The following is a 20,853-nucleotide window of genomic DNA, read 5'->3' as shown; positions in this document are numbered from 1 at the left end:
TTGGAAGGATCAGGGCTGCTTTACAGCATTTCAAAAAGGAGGTTCACCGGTGGATAGTACAATGGATGGTTGGGTCATATGGTGGTTCCTCACACTTCAACACTACCACCTTTTAATGGCAGTTTCACACAGGCTGCATTTCCTCTTGCAACATCCAGACAGTTGCTATCCTTGTGAGTGAGAAAATATATACAAGTATCAATTATCAACTACAGGTTTTACAATAGAGAACAAAGATGTTTCGAAATATTGCTTAAAACGCTTTTTATTTTTAATCTGACTCTTACCAGAGTTTTATTGTACCTCAAAGCACAGACTACATTTCCTCTTGTACTTTCCAGCAGTGAACATCCCTATTGTGGGGAATGACAACAGAGAGCGGAAATTCTTTATCAGTATAATTGACCTGAGCTTTTTATTTTTAATCTTCCATTCACCAGAGTTTATTTTATCTCACTTCACTGGCAGGGTTTCCTTATGTAACATCCAGGTATTATTGACCACCCCATTGTAATAAATGACAAAAAGATATAGAGTATCAATCCAAATACAGGTATTATATCAGACAGCAAATATATCTGAACTCTGGCATTCACCAAAAACGTTTAAAAAATATTACTCACCTGTGATTTTCTTAATCTGGGATTTACCAGACTTTATTTTTTACCTCAATGGACAGGCTTCTACAGTATATGTCTCTTCAAATTACAATATCAGGCAGTGGTCTTCACTATTATTTCTACTGAAAGAATGACAAATATGATCAAATGCAAACGAGAATAAAGATGCTTTAAGATACTATGTGTGAGTTTATATTTTAATCTGGCATTTACTAGAGTTTATTTTACCTCAGTTGACTGGCTATGTTTCCTCTCGCAACATGCATTCAGTGAACACTCTTATGTTACTGTAATAGTGTATATAATATACAGTAGCTTTCATTTTAAACTACAGGTTGTAGTGGAGATCCTTGATAAATGTTACTCACCTGTGCTTTTACAGGTGAGTTTTAAGATCTGACCTGTTCTTTTTTTTTTTTTATCTACATGTAGCAATTACCACAGTTTTATTATACCTCAGTTGACTAGTAGTGTTTCCTCTCGCAACATGAAGGCAGTTACTACAGTAATGAATGATAAAAGATAAACAGTACAGGTTGTACAGTACAGTAGAGATGCTTGATAAACTTTACTCACCTGTGCTGGCATTCACCCAACCCTAGAGTTTTATTTTACCTCACTGTTTCCTCTTGCTACAATCAAGCAGTGGAATGAAAATACAGGATCTCCCTCTTGAGCTTTTGAGTTTTCTGTTAGGATATCATATGCACACACTGCATGACAATGTAAAATTTAATGAATCTTTTTTTCTATAATAGTCCCTTTATGTTTATTAATATTTGACCCATTACTTACTCAAGTGAACTGTACCAAAACAAGTATCAAACATCCAAAATACAGAAAGATCTGAATAACTTAACTTCATATTTCTTTGAGTTGGTTCCTGTCCAGATTCATCTTCGAATACAGTTGTTAAGTTGATATTTAACGAGACCTAAAATAAATAAATAAATAAATAAATAAATAAAAAAAATAGTAATAATAATAATAAATACTCTACATGAAAATTATTGAAAAATATCTCCAAAACGGTCGTACGAGGAATACTGTACATGCGATCGTGCGAACTGCTTTGAATTAGAACGTTGGTGTTTCAACTGTATCATCATATAGAATCTTCCTAAAAGCGCGGTCAGACGCTGGTTTAGTTTTAAAAATTTGAAATGCACTATAAGCACAAACTATACAGACATTCAAATAATTGCTTTGATAATGTGTCACAAAAACATATTATATATTTAGCTTTCTGGAGTATAGGTAGGGAGGGATAAATGAATGAATATACATATATATCCCTGTATAAAATTAGATTATGTGTTTTTTTCTTGTGTTTTTTCGTCTAATATCCACATTATTAATTATTAATAGATGCTGAATGGCCTAATTTTTATTTTCTGAAATCACGAGGTTAAGTAAATTATGACAAAAGTTCCTTTAAATGCTCTTTTATCTAAGAAAGATCCTACTGTGCATCATAAACTTTTTTTTACAGTCACTAGACTTACTTTTTTCGATGAGAACAAGATTTGTCTTACAGAAGTAATTTCAATATTGAACACTAGATGGCCCTATGAGTTTATTTCAGGCACTCATATTCCCACGTGCACAGGAGGGGAAGGAGAGGATGTCATGCATTCACATACAGTGACAACTCAGAAGACTGTGATAATGCATTCAAGAACACCCTGACCAGGCCCCATTTGTCCTCAGCCTGGCTGAGGAGACATATGGAATAGCTTGTGTAATAGGCTATAATAAGGGGGTGAGACAGTGCTTAAAGGGATAGTTCACCCAAAAATGAAAATTCTGTCATTAATTACTCACCCTCATGTCGTTCTAAACCTGTAAAACCTTTCTTCATCTTCAGTCTTCAGAACACAAATTAAGATATTTTGACGAAATCCAAGCTTTCTGACCCTGCAAACCCTGGTGAAACCCTTAAAATCTTTAAATCAACTCAAATATCTAAGTTGTCACTTAGTACAACTTAACATTTCAAGTTGACTAAACTTTTTTGAGTTGACTCAAAAAAGCCAGGTAACAAATTATTTTAAGTTGACTAAACAAATAGTTTTTTACAGTGTAACTCCAAGTATTTTTGAAAATATACTTTCAAGATTTGAAGTAAACTATAAATGCACATTCAATACAATTAAGCACACTTATTTTTCATAACTGACCATACATGGTAGTTTGCATATAAATCACCCTAAAGCAATGTTTTCCTTACATACAGTCATGGCCAAAAATATCAGCACCCTTGCAATTCTGTCAGAAAAGGCAACATTTCTCTCAGAAAATTGTTTCAATTGCAAATGTTTTGGTATACACATGCTTATTGTTTTTGTTTGCACTGCAACAACACAAAAAAATCAGAGAAGAAAAGTCGAACTTGATAAAATTTCACACAGAACTCAAAAACGGACTGGACAAAATTATTGGCACCTTGTCAAAATAAGAAATAATTGCTTTTCAAGCATGTGATGCTCTTGTAATTTGTATTTAGACACTCCTGTGGTAAGTAACAGGTGTGGGCAATATAGTAATCACACTTGCAACCAGTTAAAATGGAGAAAAGTTGACTCAACCTTTGTGTCGTGTGTCACACTGAGCATGGAGAAAAGAAAGAAGTGTAAAGAATTGTCTGTGGATTTGAGAGAAAAAAAATTCAGAAAAAACATGGACAATCTCAAGGCTACAAGTCCAACTCCAGAGATCCTGTGTTGTTCCTGTGTCCACTGTATGCAATATCATCAAGAGGTTCAAGAGGTTTACAGCCCATGGCACTGTAGCTAACCTCCCTGGTTTGTTCGAATGGCGGATAATGAACCCTGATTAACTCCCAAACAAACTCAAGCTGATCTGCAGACACAGGGTACAACAGTGTCGCACTATCCCTTGAAAGGGATGCTAAAGGAAGCTGCGTCTTAACCAAAGGTCATGGGTCTTCCAGCAGGACAATGACCCGAAACACACTTCAAAAAACACTCAAAAATGGTTACAAACAAAGTGCTGGAGAGTTCTGAAATGGCCAGCAATGAGTCCAGATCTTAACCCCATAGAACACCTGTGGAGAGTACCAAAACATTTGCAACTGCAACAATTTTTTGAAAGAACAGTCAGAATTGCAAGGGTGCTGATATTTTTGGCCATGACTGTACATTAATTGTACTTGAATGAAAGATTAGCCAACAGTTTATAGATACTGTATTGCATGCCAATTGAACTGACTTCACTTTATGGGATAATAGTCACTTCTATGTCACCATCATTCTTTGGAAGCACCATATTTTCCAGCAATTAACTGTATTGCGTGTTTTCAGCGGAACAGAGTGCAAAGGTTGAAAGCGGCTGGTGGCTCCCGTTAATCAGACATCTGGACTTTGTTATTTTAATGTGCTAAGTGTTGAAATTGCAGGAAGGTCAGACTAACTACATTAAAGTAGGCGGCCCACATGGCCTATCAAAGCAGAAGAGCAAAGTGGCGGTGGAGTGGGGCGATCCCATTAATTGCACTGGGGTTTTGCTGCACGCAGACAGACAGAAATGCTCTGTGATCCTCCACATACAGCCAGAAGCACATATGGACCGCATACACGGCCGAGCGGCGGCAGCGGCGGCGTGCCTGACGAGTTGAAAACATCTGCGAAGCTCTGTTTCTTTCTCTCCTTCTACATCCCTTTCTCCCACCCTCTCCCAGTGATCTTTGATATTTATTTTTGGGCACGTTGGCTGGCCTTACATGGTCTGGCGTTGGGTGCAGCTCCTTCTGGAAGACGCCCACTGGTCTGCCCTCCGTCTGTGGCAGTGGCAGGATGGGAATACCAGACGTTTGAAGTCATCAACTTAAAGGAATGCATTGCCAAGTTTTCATTGTGCTTTGGAGATACTATTGGTTTATTAGAAGGAGATTTATTCCAGTGGCAAACAAACAACCATAGTCTTTTGTTCATAATCAATGACACCGGAGTTTACTCATCAGACCTTGCCTTTCTAAACAATGGTGATTAAATCCGTGTGTGTGATAAACATCTTATACACAAATGTAACTGAAATAACAATGAATGTTTGATGCATCTGGTATAAAGAATGAAAGGAACTATTTGCCTGGTACTCGCTCAGGACAGTTAGAGAGAGAGACAGAGAGTGGCCCGAACTTCCCACACAGCGAGCGGGCGGTGAATGAGACGCATTGTGTCACATAGGACACGGCAACAAATCGCTCATTGAATTGTTGTGGGGTAAGATTAATGCACAAACAGCACAATGCAAACTCATAAAGCCCAATTTAGAGGACGACACGGAGGCGTCAGGCGCCCCATTCTCCATTCTCTGATCTGATTAAGTCACTAGGTCAAGGTTTTCCTTATTCATTGTGGATGTCTTTTTAACTAAATCAGCTTTTGGATTTGAATGTGATTAAGAGTGGTAAGCACCAGTGTTGTGTTATCTTCTAATATAAATGTATGACTATGAGTCATATAGCTCTGTTAAATGAACCTTTTAACACAGTGGCGGTAACAAACTCCAGTACTCAAGGGGGCGATAGAGTTTCATTCAAATGTGTGTGCCAATAAACCAAATGTGTTTTTATTGTTTAGCTAGGCTATCTAAACATGTCGACAGCTTAATGGAGACCTATAGAGCAATTTGGAGTAGATGTCAGAGTTACGTCACTTGCAGCCTTTTTGTGCCTTTTGATGCCAAAATCGGAATGCAAATCATTTTTATAGAATACTGTCAAAGACGCAATTTGAAGCTAAATGCAGACGTTTAAATCTATAATCTTTTCAAATCTAACTATTTTGTACAGTATCCGTGTAATGGTTATGTCTCCCGTTTTCTGCAACCATGATGCGCGCATCCCGAATGTTTACAAACCGATAATTGGTCTACTATGTCCCTTTTTACAAGATGTTATATAAGCCTCAGGTGTACCCTGAATGTGTCTGTGAAGTTTCAGCTTAAAATACCCCACAGATCTTTTGTTATATAATTTTGAAAATGCCTATTTTGAGTGGAGGCAAAAACACGCTGTTTTCATGCATGTCTCTTTAAATGCAAATGAGCTGCTGCTCCCCGCCCCCTTTTCCAGAATAGAGATGTGCCTTTACAGCTTATCCCTCAAGATACTCTGCTAAAAAAAACATCTGTTTGGTTTTGATTATCATGTTTATTGCGCTGAAATCATGCGTTTTAAAGCCATATTTGTTTAAACTTCTGATAGGGTTTTCTGAGTGCACACATTCGAAGCACGCACACAAAAAGCGGCTGTAACGTGGCATGTTAGTACTAAACTAAGTTCTCTTTCACGTCTTATTGCACTTAAATGGTCAAAAAACGCACAAGTTTATGTAAAAAACACAGGAACTGCAACAGTCGGTTATGTCTGTAAAAGTAAACAGCTTGGAAGGAAATCACATGTTTATATTAGATCTGTGTGGCAGCAGCATAATATACAGTAAAAAAATTAATAAATCCACTGCTCTCTTGACTCTGAGGCTGGGACTCTAAATAGTATTCTGTGCTTGTCTGTGCAGCCAACGACTGAACAGTTAGCATGCTTTCCTCTAACTTTCACCATGGCTTTAGAATCGCTACACCATTGTCACTTGCGAAAACAAAATGATGGTGGAAATGTGCAGATTAAGGGGCAGTGATATTGTGATAAGATCCTCTTTCTACATCATGGGGGGAGTGAAATCTGAGCGGCTTGATTTTAGCAGAGAAAAGCTTTCCAAAATTAACCAGGGACCTGATTATAGCACTTAAACATGGAAAAATAATTTTATGATATGTCACCTTTAACTTACTCAAAGGTAGTTGACCTGAAATAAAAAAACACACCATAGACGTTTACTCTAATGCATGATAAATACACATTTTAACAATGCATTGAATAACAAATTGCACTGTGAATCATTTCATAACGTAACAATTTGAAAAACTGACACATTATATAACATGACGTTCATTTTCTTTCTGACTGGTGTTGTCAATTTATCTAAAAATGGGCTACATACAAAATACAATTCATACAATGCCATAAATACAGCTCTGCTTGTCACACCCTTGTGGACTGTTTATGTTGGTTTCTCCCTCTTGTGCCCATATTTGGTTGTTCCTGTTTCCTGTCCTCAATTAATCATTAGTTATCCTTGTATCACCTGTGCCTTAATTATGTTTATTGTGTTCACCTGTCTTTAATACAGTTACTGTCATCACAGTTACAATACACTTTAAACTTTACACTTAATACACTTTAATACTATTATTAATAATTACATTCAGTTCAGTGTTTGTCATCCGGTCTCGTCAATGTATGCATGGTTTTACCCTCCTGCTGTGGATTTACCTGTTTTGCATTTACCTGTGGAATATAATAAAGATTTTATCTTTGACCTTTGTCTTCGTTCGACACTGCTATTATCAAAATATTTTAATTTCTGAATAAACTTTGGTATTTTTTGGTGTGATTTCAGGGTGATGCAACTGTCTTGAAGACATAATGAACAAAAATGCAATAGAATTAAATTAGTTTAAAATGAAGAAGTAGTTTGACAGAGTTTTATCATCATTATTGTGCTATTGTCAATAACTCTCTGATATATTATCACATAATTTGACCTTTTTTTAAGGCAAGGAATTTCATATGGTACAACACTCCAAAAATGTGATTTATATTCATTATTTATGTATTCATAATCATGACATTTATAAAAGGTATGTATTATCTTTTTGAACTTTTTTAAACTAACAACTAAATACGTTTAAAAAATATTTAAAGCTTATTTAATATATTTAGATTTTTATTTATATATTTAATATGTTATTATTATTATTATTATTATTATTATTATTATATTATAATATATTATTTAATATTTAATGTATATGACTTGATGGTTACCATATGACACTAGCCATCAATAATAATAATTATTATTTATTATTATTATCGATGCTAAAGTATCATAATATTTTATTTGTGTTATTATTATTGCTGATATTATACAAAATTATTTTTAAAACCATACAATACTAAACTAAGTGAAATAAGTGGAAATACTAAAACATGGCACATTCATTTTAGATTACATTTGTAAAAGTATTTTTTTATGACACTTTAGCATCAATAATGATAATAAAAATACTACTACTACTACTAATTATTATTATTATTATTATTATTTTATTGATGCTAAAGTGTCATATGATTTTTTTTTTTTGCTGAAAATTATACATAATTATTTTCAAACCATGCGAAACCTACATAAAAATAATTGAAAATACTAAAATAAAATTTAAATTTAAATTTATTTATTTTTTATTTTTTTGCATTTCTTTATTTATTGACCCACTTAGATTTAAAATTGTGGTGATATTCAATGCTAAACAAATCCTGCATGTTTGTGCTACATATATGAATGACACTTCAAATTTGACATCTTTATTGAGAAGTGGTGCTTTATTACTTTTCTAAACTGTCTGATTTTCACAATGATAAAATGGGTAAACAATTCCCATTATCTAGCCACATGCATAAACAAGAATACCACAGAGACTTGGGAATGAGGTCTTTCCAATTGGCCAGTATGCAAGCATCTAGAAACCACCCTAGTAACTATATAGCAACACCCTATGACCATGGACGCACTGTACATGGGCAAGCAAGCTGTGTGATATTTGTAAAACACCCATACACTGGCTCTATTGTGATCCACTGCACTGTATTCAGGTGATGAACTGAGCTCTGAGGCAGAACGTGTAATGAATCCTCTGTCAGAGTATTCTGCGAACACAACAGGATATGATGTTACTCTGTGTCCAAAGCTCTCATTACTCTCTGTGCACAGGATTAAGATCCACACAATGACTACATAAAAGAACGAGATGGTGAAGGCAAAACGCTCAGGTTACACATTACACACATGATTAGGCTTCAGGCTCCTGCTAGTTTTTCGTCACACTCTGGACTCCAAGTGTACTACAATAACACCAACTAGACTTTAAAGCTTTCTAAAATGTTATGGCGCTTTGGATGATTCCCAGGGTGTTGCTACGACATGCTGGTCTCTCCTTCAAGGTAAATCTATTGGATATTGGATCTATTGGAGACATAAATTGTACATTTCATCATTTAGAAAGTTAATAGCACACTTTTTGTCAACAAGTAGCATGATGTATCATATATCTGTTGCATAAATGGTGCAAGATAAAGTTTATTACTTAAGATTAGGGCTTTGTTTAAATAACTTTAACCTTCGGAGGGAGAAATGCAGACTAGCACAGAGCAGCAATGCTTGGCATTCAGCAGACAAAAGGGTGGGACTGGCAGCAAAAGCAGCGATGAGTAAAGCTCATGTTCTCCTTTATGAGCCTCGCATTTGATTACAGTAAGGCTCAGAGTTGAGGAACTTTTTACAGGATTACTGCCAGTTTCTTTCAGCACACACACACACACTCACACACACAGAGTCATTCACTGCTGGATGCTGGAGCGTCTCTGTGAAACCGGAGTGGGCTGAAGCTATAATGAGCGGTATGAAGGGATGATGTTGAAGACTGGCCGAGCCAGTCAGGGGTAAACAGTGGGGAGTTTCCTTCGGATTCTACGATCCGCTCTTCTCGTTTGTCTCTGTTAGGCAGTCTGTTCTACTTTGATCCCGGAGAAGCTGAAAGAGGCTACAAAAAGGTAAGGACTCCTGTTTTTTATGATGTCCTCAGAGGTTATTTTTGCACTCAGTTAGACCTCGGAGGAAAGTAAAAGGACAAACTGTTAGTTAGTTGCTTGTTAGAACTGATTTTGAGAGCAAACTGAGATGTTTTCTTAAGTTTCATGCTGCTTATATTTCTCTCCTACGGGAAAAAGCCAGTATTAATGTCATCAAAGATTCCAGTGAGATCTTAAAATGTACTCAAGATACTAATAGTTTGCAGTCAAATGTGAACTCAAATCCCACTTATGAAATGCATGTTCTCTATAACACTATATTCTTTCTGTATGTTCATCATTTTCTAGTTTGTGTTGATTTTGATTTCACATAAAGGGTTTTAAGAGAAACATTTAAGTTAAAAAGAACAATAAATGTCTTCTAAGAACATTTTCTTTGGGATTTTATGACATATTCTTTATGTCTTCTGATAATGTTGTCAGGTTTTTTTTTAATGTACTGCCAAATCTTATTATAAGCATCTACTATTTCAGTGTGATGTGTGATTAAATGCAGTTAGCCAAACTTTCCAGTGAATCACTTAAGTATGACTTAAGTATGTAATTTCATGTTTACTTTTATTAAGCTTACTGTCAAATCTACTGACTTGGTGAACTAAACTAATTAATACTTGTATGTAATTAAAGATATCTGTAAATACACATTTTAATGATGACGTTGCTTTTTTATTACTTTAATTACATTACATAATATTACATTACAAGGTATATTTAAATAACAGACTACAGTTAAAATTATAATCAAGTACTAAATAAGTGCCCTTCTTTAAAACATTATAAAACCTAAAATATTTAAAATATTTAAAATGTACACTACCAGTCAAAAGTTTTTACAGTTTTGTTTTAAAAAGAAGTCTCTTCTGCTTAACCAAGCCTTCATTTATTTGATCCAAATTTATGTGATTGTACAGCAAAAGCAGTAACATTTTGAAATATTTTTACTATTTAAAATAAATGATTTCTATTTGAATATATTTTAAAATGAAATTTATTCCTGTGATTTCAAAGCTGAATTTTTAGCATCATTACTCCAGTCACATGATCCGACAGAAATCATTCTAATATTCTGATTTGCTGCTCATTTATTAATTTATGTTAATTTATTAATATTGTTATTAATTATTAATATAGTTATTATGTTGAAAACAGCTGAGTAGATTTTTTTTCAGGTTTCTTTAATGAATATAAAATTCAGAAGAACAACATTTATCTGAAATAGAAATCTTTTGTAACATGATATGTGTCTTCATCATCACTTTTGAACAATTTAAATTATCCTTGCTAAATAAAAGTATAAATTTGTATAATTTCTTATAATTATATATTATATATATATTTCGGTATAATTTGAATATATATAAAAAATAATTATATATATACTGATTCCAATATTTTACATGGTATAGTGCGTAATTATACAAAAGACTTTTATTTCAGATAAATGCTGATATTTGGATCATTCTATTCATAAAGGAATCCTGAAATTTCCTCAGCTGTTTTAAATATTGATAATAATATTAATAAAAATATATCCTGAACAGCAAATCAGCATATTAGAATGATTTCTGAAGGATCATTTGACACTGAAGACAGGAGTAATGATTCTGAAAATTCAGCTTTGATCACAGGAAGAAATTACATCACATTATTCAAATAGAAAACACTTCTTTTAAATAGTAAACAAACAAACAAACAAAAAAAAAACATGTGTATATATATATATATATATATATATATTACTGTTTTACTGTATTTTGGATCAAATAAATGCAGGCTTGGTGAGAAGAAGAGTCTTCTTAAAAAAAAACAAAAAACTTAAAAGATAAAAAATCTTACTGTCCAAAATCCATTGACTGGAAGTGTACTTTGACATTAATTTGACATTATTACAAAGTGCATTTTAGTCACAATAATGTACTCCTCCTAAAAATACACCAAAATGGCCTTATATTTCACTGATATATTATTTTGAAGTACATTTTTATAAATATATACTTTTAAGATTTTAAGTACCCTACAAGTGCACATTCAATGCGATTAAGTGCACTTCTTTTTCACAAGAGACAGCAGAAATAGAACACCAGCATCTAAAAAACAAACATTTAGAATAAATCTCAGCTCTAAGAAAAGAAATCAGTTCTGATGGTGACAATGTCCGGACCAGCCGCACCCTTTAAGACGTAGCCTTGCATGGGTGGCATCCCACCAACAGTTAAAACTCACAGCAGCGACTGCAAAGACTTTACCTACCTCTTAGAGAACATAAAACCATTATGAAGTCATGCTGATTTAAGCAGTCTAATGAGTAATCCAGTCCAAACTAAACACAGTCTGTGTGTGTTAATAAGACTCAGGGGGGGTGTGGACTTTCAGGAGGGGGCGAGGTGGAAATAAGGTGAAGATATACTGTGCCACACTAAATGTCAAGTGTGAAAGGCTGTGCTCTAATTTAAACTAGCACCCTTGACTCGTGGCCAGAGAGGCAATGTTGTTTTTCTGCTTTGAACAAGGGGCCAAGTCCTCTAATCTCAGCTCTCTCACATGATAAGGTTAGACTGGGGTTGAGTGAGTGAGGGGTCTGGGCTGTTATGTGTTCAGGATGAGTGGGCTTGATGGGGGAGGATCAGTGTTATTTCCCTGTACAGAGAGTGCAGAGGGTGCACGTTCATGCTGGTAATGGAGGCACCGAGAGACAGGAACTGTAATTTCTCAGATCATTTCCTACCACTTTGCTTTGGCCTTGGCCCCCCCTTGTTCATTAGCAGTCATTAATTCCCAGGACAGACCATCAGAAAAACCTTCGGTGACGGTAGTGAGGGCCGCTGAAAGGCAGAAAAACAGCAGGGAAACAAAGGATAACGTGTGGAGGTCATGAGTGAGATGTTTAGGGGCCCAGTTTGTGTCTCTTTTATGAACAAATGCTGGATGGAGGAGACTTATGTTTAAAATCGAAAAGACAAGTAGGTCAGAAATAGAAGGAAATCATTTACCCAAAAAATAACTTGCTATTATTATTATTTTTTAATGTACAGTCCTAGAAACAAAGGTTCCAAAAGGGTATTTTTGCAGTGATTCCATTGAAGAACCAATTTTCGTTCCCCAAAGAACCTTTCAGTGAACAGTTCTAAAAAAAAAGAACCATTTTAAAAACATTTTAAAAATCTAAAGAACCTTTTTTGACTATAAAGAACCTTCTGTGCATTTGAAAGGTTCCATGGATGTTCAAGGTTCTTCATAGAACCATTAATGCCAATAAAGAACCTTTATTTCTAAGAGTGTAGAACACAAATGAGAATTTTTGTCGCTCTTTGACCTATAACATTTCACAATGCTGAAGAAGAAGAAGAAGAGGAGGAAGAAGAAAACAAATCAGAAAAATATTTTAGTTTAGTATAGTTTACTATATTGTAATTCTTCTGAAGACATATAATATGTACATATGTATATAAAAAATTACTTTTCAAAGTTGTAAATATAACAAAGTTTAAGAAAATACTACTTTAGTCTTTTTAATTCAGAATTTCATGCGATACTTTAATGTGTTCATTGCCTTTTCTTTGTAATTATTTGTGAAATTTACAAGCATTTTCTGAGGGAAAACAGATTTAAAGGAAATCCTACACTTTTTATTGCAGTTTTGTATGAGGAACAGACTAAAACATTTTTAACTAAATTACTGGAATATCACAAAAATCACAAATGAGATTTCTTGAATTTTGTAAAAAGACCCTAGTAATTACACGCCTTAAACTGTGCTCAAATTTTACAAAATATTATTGAAATTGAAATTAAGTTTGCAGTGTGAACTCAAATATTGAAATGTTTTATGTATCTATAATATAGTCAACAATCATTCATTTTTTGTGAATTTATTTAATAATAATAATAATAATAATAATAATAATGTACTTATTTTCATTTATTTATTTATTTATTTTAGGGCTGTCAGTTGATTTTTAATTTAATTAATTACATGATGTGTTGATTAATTAATCTAATTAATTGCATATTAATCGAAAAATAAATTTGACTGTGAAAATACCCACAAAAGATTATTTAAAGCTATTTTTGTGTCAAATGAGAAAGTACCAAGTAGACATTACAAATTGTAGTTGTAAAAATAAATATTTTATTTGACATAAAATTTATTGTGTAAAATGTCTTAATGTGTCATTCACGATTTGTTCAAAACGCAGATTCGTTCAGAAACTAAACACCGCTGTGCTGCTCAGAGATGTGCAACCATTCTGCTATGGCTTCAAAGGTAAAGTTAATGTTCTCTGCAAAATTGAGCAAAACACATAATGTAATGTTTAAAATATAACACAATATCACCTTCTTATTTACTGAACTGTTGTATAAAATCACATTTAAGCATGTGATGGAGCACACCTGTCATAGTCATATTGCTCTTGCTGCCCATGTGATATGGTGCGATACCTGATATATATGAATATGAGACAAAACACATACAGGGACATTTTTTGCACCAATATCTTAATTTTAGGGCATAACTGCATTTATGTAGTTATTGCCCTGCATCATATTTGTCAACAGTCAAATATATGAAATATAAGATGACGTACAGGTCTGGGGGCGGGGCCAGTGCGTTGCTTTAAAATATTTAAAATATTTTAAATATTTTAATCGGGCTATTTTTCTAATTAATTAAATTAACGCGTTAAACTGACAGCCCTAATTTATTTATTTTCAAACGAAGTTTGATATTTAACTAAGAACTTCTGTTTGTCTCTTGAGCAACATTTGAACAACAAGATTGTACTCCAGGACCCTAAACCTTTCTGTTCAAATTTGTGGTTGGAGCAAATAAAAGTAAAATTGGCAGGCAGCTTTCACATGGCTTTATAGTTTCATAAATTCTCGGTGACTGACAACCGTGAAAATCATCTGTAATGCAATTGCTCATAAATCATCTCACATTAAAGCAATTCTCTTGCATCACTTTGCACAGCTAAACAAAATATGAGGTAAAGAGTAACCAGTGTTAAAAAATGGTTACAACACAGCTGGAACTGGGGACTGTGCTCAGATTTGCAACTGTAAGCGTAGTTATTAGACTTGCTTGATATTACTTTTCTAAGCAATTGCATGAATTTTGCTTGAAGGATGAATGCACAGTTGAGGAAACCAACACCATTTTTGTGACCAAAATAGAGTTTAAATATATTCTAAATATATGCTGTAAACATATGAAACTTTTTGTAAAAGTTTTTGTGAAACTTTTTTTTGTATATTTTGAAATATGTTCATGAAATATATACATGAAAATGCACAATTCTTAGAAAAAAATAAGTGTAAAGGTCATCCCCTAAACATAACAATCACTTATGCATAAGCAAGTATAAACACAAAAAATATGAAAACATTCAAAAATTCATACAAATTAGTCACCAATTTGCCAAGACATAAAATAGCTACTTATTGCCATGAGATTGTGCTGGGAAAACCCAGTTTAAAATCTTATGCCTCCCTAAAGTCACTTCTAAATATAGTCTAAATGTGTATCAAATAAAGTTACTATACAGAAAGCTATAATCACTAATAATAATATAATACTAATGATACCCGAAGAGCAGGATACAGCCGCATGCACAATGTATCACGTAATGTAATATTCCTCCTATTCTGCTGAGGACAGAAGGCCGTTTCTTCACTCACACCCCTCCACACCCACATTACGCTGCACAAAGTGGAACGGAAGCAGCGTTTGATTAGCCTCTGTAATCAGGGTCTGCTCCAGACACAATAATGACATTATTACAGTATTGCAGATTCTTATCAAACAAAGCCCACAGGTCATGTCCTCAAAAAGACAATCTGGACTGCACTCAAAGCAACACAGATGAAGCACACTGCCCCAATATCTGTCAAGAGCTGAGAAATAAAAGAGCTCAGCTGGAACGAGAATAAGGATCAGTATCAGTCAAAGAGGCGTTTAACTTTCAGAAAATGTTGGCTGTCTGCCTCAGGAGGTCAAACAGAAATATTATATGATAAACAGTATAAAAATTAATATAATAAATTTGGGACAGGACCCCATAAACATAAACATAGCCATAAACATAAATATTTTACTAGCACTAATAGCAACTCTGGCTCATCAGATTGTGTTGGCTAATGAAAATTGTAGCCTATAATAATAAAAACGTGAACATTATAGTCAGATTTACAACTGTAATTGTAGTTATTAGTGTTGGTTGGTGCTACTTTTCTAAGTGATTCAAGGATTTTGCTGATTTCACAGGAAAATGTCATTATTTTACAAATTTTACAATTTGTTTAAATTTGTATGTTTGTTTAATTTGTAAAATGTAGCAAAACATATGATTTATAGAAAAAATAAATAAGCATGAATGTCAATCTGCATTATGTTACCTGACCTGAGCTGGGCTTGCATTTTCATTTTTTAACACAAGTTATATTTTTGACAACTGTAAAGGCCCTTTCACACTAAAAGTGAAATTAAAAAGTCTGGAGCTGTCAGTGATTAAATGGAAAAACAAAATAACTTTATTTACTTATTTGAAAAAGTAACTCAGACATTTTCTTGTAAATTTAAAAGTTATTTCTTACATTACAAGTTACATGAAAAAGTCATCTGATTATGTAACTTGTGTTACTTATAATGCGGTACCCTAACACTGATTATTACTATAATTATTTTTTTTTTATTTGAATAATACATTCAGTTCTGTTAAAATTTAAAAGTAATTTGTTACTTTACAAGTTACTTAAAAAAAGTAATCGGATTACATAACTCTTGATACTTGTAATACATTACTCCAACAGATTATTACTATTATTATTTTTTTAGATTTAATTCAGTTCTTAGACATTCAGTTCTTTTAAAATTTGAAATAAGTTGTTACTTTACAAGTTACTTGAAAAAGTAAACTTACTACGTAACTGGTGTTACTTGTAATGCATTACCTCTAACACTGTTTATTACTAGTATTTTTTTTTTATTTATTCTGTTTTTTTATTTATTTTTATTTATTATTGCCATTCTGTTCTTTCAAAATTTACAAGTAATTTGTTACTTTATAAGTTACTTGAAAAAAATAATTACGTAACTTGTGTTACTTGTAATATTTTTTAAACTGAAAAGTAATTTGTTACTATACAAGTTACTTGAAAAAAGTAATCTGATTACGTAACTCACGTTACTTGTAATGCGTTATCCCAACATTGATTCAATTTGACATTCAGCGCTTTTAAAATGTAAAAGTAATTTGTTGCAAGTTGCTTGATAAAAGTAATCTGAATATGTAACTCACGTTGTAACTCACTTGCAATGCGTTACACCAACATAGATTTTTACTATTATTTATTTTAGATTTGAATTTGACATTCAGTTCTATTAAAATGTGAAAGTAATTTGTTACTTTACAAGTTACTTGAAAAAGTAATCTGATTGTGTAACTTGCTTTACTTGTAATATGTTACCCCAACACTGATTATTACTATTATTATTATTTTTTTTCAATTTGAATTTGGCATTCAGATCTTTTAAAATTTAAAAGTAATTTGTTACTTTACAAGTCACTTGGAAAAAAGGAATCTTAAAACGTAATTTGCATTACTTGTAATGCGTTGCCCCCAACACTGCTTATTACTATTAGTATTTTTTTGGATGTGAATTTGACATTTAATTCTAATTTATATATTATGTTGTTTTGTAGCCTAAAAACCTCACTGGACTTCACGATTATCCTCCTGGCATGGATCGCTGGACATTTCGGAAGAGCGAGGAACATTAAGACTGGAGAATTACAGTCCTTCTTTGGAGTTTGTGAGGCTTATGGATTCCACATCACACAAGACTGCACTTTATTTTGCAAGAATTTGATGCAGTCTGTTCGACCCATCCTTGTTTTATGTGGCATCAACCCTTTACACTTCCTTCCCCACATATTGTAAAGCAAAATAGATATGAGAAACATCAGAGAGAAAAGCCAAACGGAGGACGTCATAGGAAATGGGTTTTCATAAAACATCCTTCAAAGGCATTTTAAAATTTTCCCATGATTACACTGTAATGAATTCCTAAAACGACTTAATCAAGTTCGCGCTACTTGGGTGGCAAGTAAATGCAGAAATGACGGGTTGCATGATAAACTGTGAAACCCGATGAGCCCACATGGCTGTGATTCAAATCACACATACTGCTACACCACTTATTTTTCAAATAGGTAATACTCTGGTAATCTCAGAGTACCATGCAAATACACATTTTTATGCTGTCAGAACATCACTATACTCTGACACAGCTTCAGATAACTCTACACAACTTCAGATAACATTCTTTTCCCCGATGTAATGAGACTTTTTTAGATTTACATCTTTTTCTCACCTCTTCTCTACATCTGCCTCACAAAGACTGCAAATTAATCTTATTGGATGCAATAAGTGATGTTAACTGTTTATTTCAAAACCCTTATCTTTCTTGCCTTTTTAGAGAGAAAATTGCATCAAGTTTCTTATCTGGGTGTAGTGGATAATTAGGGAAATACCTAGAGTTAAGCCAAGCATGGGAGAAGCAGGAGTTGGGGTGGGACGGCGGGGGTTACCGGCTTGTTGTGGCTGTGTGGGTTCCTGGCATGCTGATTTGTGACTGTAGTGAAAAATCACATTGCCAGGGATTACCACACTGCCATGGCCTTACCAGCAGTTCATGAGGAAATGGACAAAAATGGAGGAAATTTTAAAAAAGGGCACCTGACATAGCAGAATGAGAAAGGGGAACTCCATTAGGGTGTTTATACTTGAACAGCAAAACAACTGCATTTGTGATGACGTTCTGAGCGGGTGCAGAGCTTAGCTGATTGGTGAACGTGCACAGTTTGCTTTTTTGTTCACAGTGGCTAAGTTCTTCACCTGAAAAGAAACTAATAAAATGCATTTTTTTCTGTTGGAAAGGCTATGCCCTGTATATGTGCCACACTATTAAAAATAAAATAAAAAAAAGTTGATTCAACTTAAAAAAGAAAGTGTTTCATGCTGCCCTAAATTTTTAAGTTCACTCAACTCAAATACCCACATTTTCACATAGTACAACTTAGCATTTCATGTTGACTAAACTTAAAATTTTAAGGCAGCACAAACACTTACTTTTTAAAGTTGAAGCAACTTTTTTTAAAACACTTAATCATATGTTAACTGCAATTAAATTAATAATGTATTATAGTAAAAAAAAAAATATTAAATGCAATTAGCTAAAGTTTACTTTAGAGTGCTTTAAGTAGACGTAAGTACATCTTTACATTTTTACATCTTTACATCTTTACATAATCTCATAATTACATTGAAATGTAGTAAAAATGCACTGCTGAATGTACCGACTAGGATTTATGGTAAACTAAAATATACTTTAATGCCATTTCTGTTGAAACTTGTATGTCATTTATTTAACCTTTTAACTGTCAACTGTCCCTTCAGTGAAGTTTACTTCACTCTATTATAAATAAATCTTGTAATATAATCTATTTATGACAAATTATATATCGTTGAAAAGTCTAAGACTCCTAAATAGATATTTTACCACTGTTTTTTGTTACAAATTATGTAGGAACAGTAATAAATTAATTTATGACAAGAGTGCGCCTCAAAAATCTACATCATTCTGACCTTTGTCACAAAAAGTTAGTACACTTAAATTATATTAACCTTAGGTATAACATCGAATTTACTACAGTTACAATTTTAATCAAGTATTTCCATGTGCTTTAGTATGGTAATCAACACATCTTAACTTTTTAAAGTGCAAAAGATTATTAAAACAGTGTATAATGTACTTAAGTTTTATACCTTTTATTTTGACATTACAGTATATTTTTAAAGTGTACTTAAACATAGTCATTAAAGTGTACTCTTTAGTGGCTTGTACATTCATTAATATTATAATATCTGCAAGTACAGTTTTTTTTAATATACTTCACAATTTGAAGTACACCACTGTACACATTCAACACAATTAAGCGTACTTCTTTTTCACAAGGGTACACTGCAAAAACAAACAAACAAACAAACAAGCAAACAAACAAAAAAAGAAAACACAATTTGTTGAAAATAGTTTGTTACCCTGCTGCTTTTAAATTTCAAGTTCAGTCAACCCAAATAAGTTTAGTCAACTTGAAATATTAAGTTGTACTAAGTGACAACTTAGATATTTGAGTTGACTTAACAAAAAAATTTGGTTTGTTAAACTTAAAAGCTGGGTAAGTTACCCAGCTGCCTTAAAATTTTAAGTGGAATCAACTCAAATATGTTACTTAGTACAACTTAACATTTCAAGCTGACCAAACTTATTTGGGTTGAATGAACTTTTGAAAATGATTTTTTTTAGTTGACTTAATATAACATTTTTAGGCAGCCAGGTAACATTAATTACTTTAAGTTGACTCAACAAATTGTTTTTTTACAATGTAGTGTTCCAATTATAGTTGTAAGTAAATATATTTTACCCCAAAATGACATTTCTATCAACACTTGCTTAAGCTTGTGTTGTTTAAAATCTTTATAACTTTCTTTCTTTGTGTGGAACACAAAAGGAGATACTTTTAAGAATGTTCATACTGCTCTTTTCAATACAGCTAAAGTATATGGTGACCAAAAATGACAAAAAGTGCTTAAAAATATAGTATACTATAATCCAAATTATTTGGAGCCACATAATAGTTTTGTGTGATGAACTGAAACATTAACTGAAAATCATCCAGTCTGCTGTAATACTCAAATATTATTTTCGCTTTGAAATCTTAGTATATCACAACTGATTATGAGACATGCAAAATCAGTGTTTGGTACACTGAAGTAAGCAAACTTGCAATGACGTGCATTCGTGTGGTTTGAATATGTGGAATCAATTGAGATTATAAGCTTGTTCCTCAATCGAATCTAAATATTGAATAATTTGTGGTTTATATATTTCTCTGTTTAAAAAAGAGCAGAATTAAACTTTATTAAAAGCTTCTGTTTCCCACAGTACAAAGAAAGTCATGCAGGTGTCAAACAATACAAGGTTGGATAAACTGCTGATGGAAATTTCTCAGGCCGTTTTTCAAAATGTTAACAAGGCAGGTATTAGCATCGGCCAAACACGACTAACAAACATATCTAAATTGAAGATGATAAATGTTCAACGTCATAATTAAACACACATGGGTAATAATAAATCTTGCTTAAAAACAGAGAAATGTGCCAAAGCTGAAATGGAACACGACTCCCATGTGACTGTGGCTGAAGCTATCTTTGTGTGAGAAAATATCTTATTGAAAGCAGATGATCATTCTTAAAGATAAAGCGTGTCATTTCAGCATGACTGGTGTTGCTAAATAGAATTGCAAAGATAATACGGCTTTCAAACAGGTTTCCCAAACACTCACTGTCTACCATTGGTCAAACAAACAGAAAACCCCGCCTCACTCAGATAATAGGACGAGTTCTTTATCATCACAAATCAGCTTTAAAGATGCAAGA

The 20,853-nt window shown here is 33.2% G+C and overlaps 1 long non-coding RNA gene across 2 annotated transcripts; it reads left to right on the top strand.

Annotated features, from left to right (window-relative positions):
* Nucleotides 1-8,628: 8,628 nt before the first annotated feature.
* LOC127171525 (uncharacterized) lies at nucleotides 8,629-19,163 on the top strand. Of its 2 annotated transcripts, XR_007828527.1 has the most exons (4): nucleotides 8,629-8,706; nucleotides 9,266-9,315; nucleotides 13,551-13,618; nucleotides 17,058-19,163. It is a non-coding gene; the product is annotated as an uncharacterized LOC127171525 (long non-coding RNA). The 2 variants fall into 2 exon arrangements; XR_007828526.1 differs by lacking the exon at nucleotides 8,629-8,706 and having other exon boundaries at nucleotides 8,758-9,315; nucleotides 17,058-19,162.
* Nucleotides 19,164-20,853: the final 1,690 nt, after the last annotated feature.

Source organism: Labeo rohita, chromosome 10, assembly GCF_022985175.1.
Source record: "Labeo rohita strain BAU-BD-2019 chromosome 10, IGBB_LRoh.1.0, whole genome shotgun sequence".
Lineage (NCBI taxonomy): Eukaryota > Metazoa > Chordata > Actinopteri > Cypriniformes > Cyprinidae > Labeo > Labeo rohita.
This window is presented reverse-complemented; position numbering and strand designations above follow the sequence as displayed.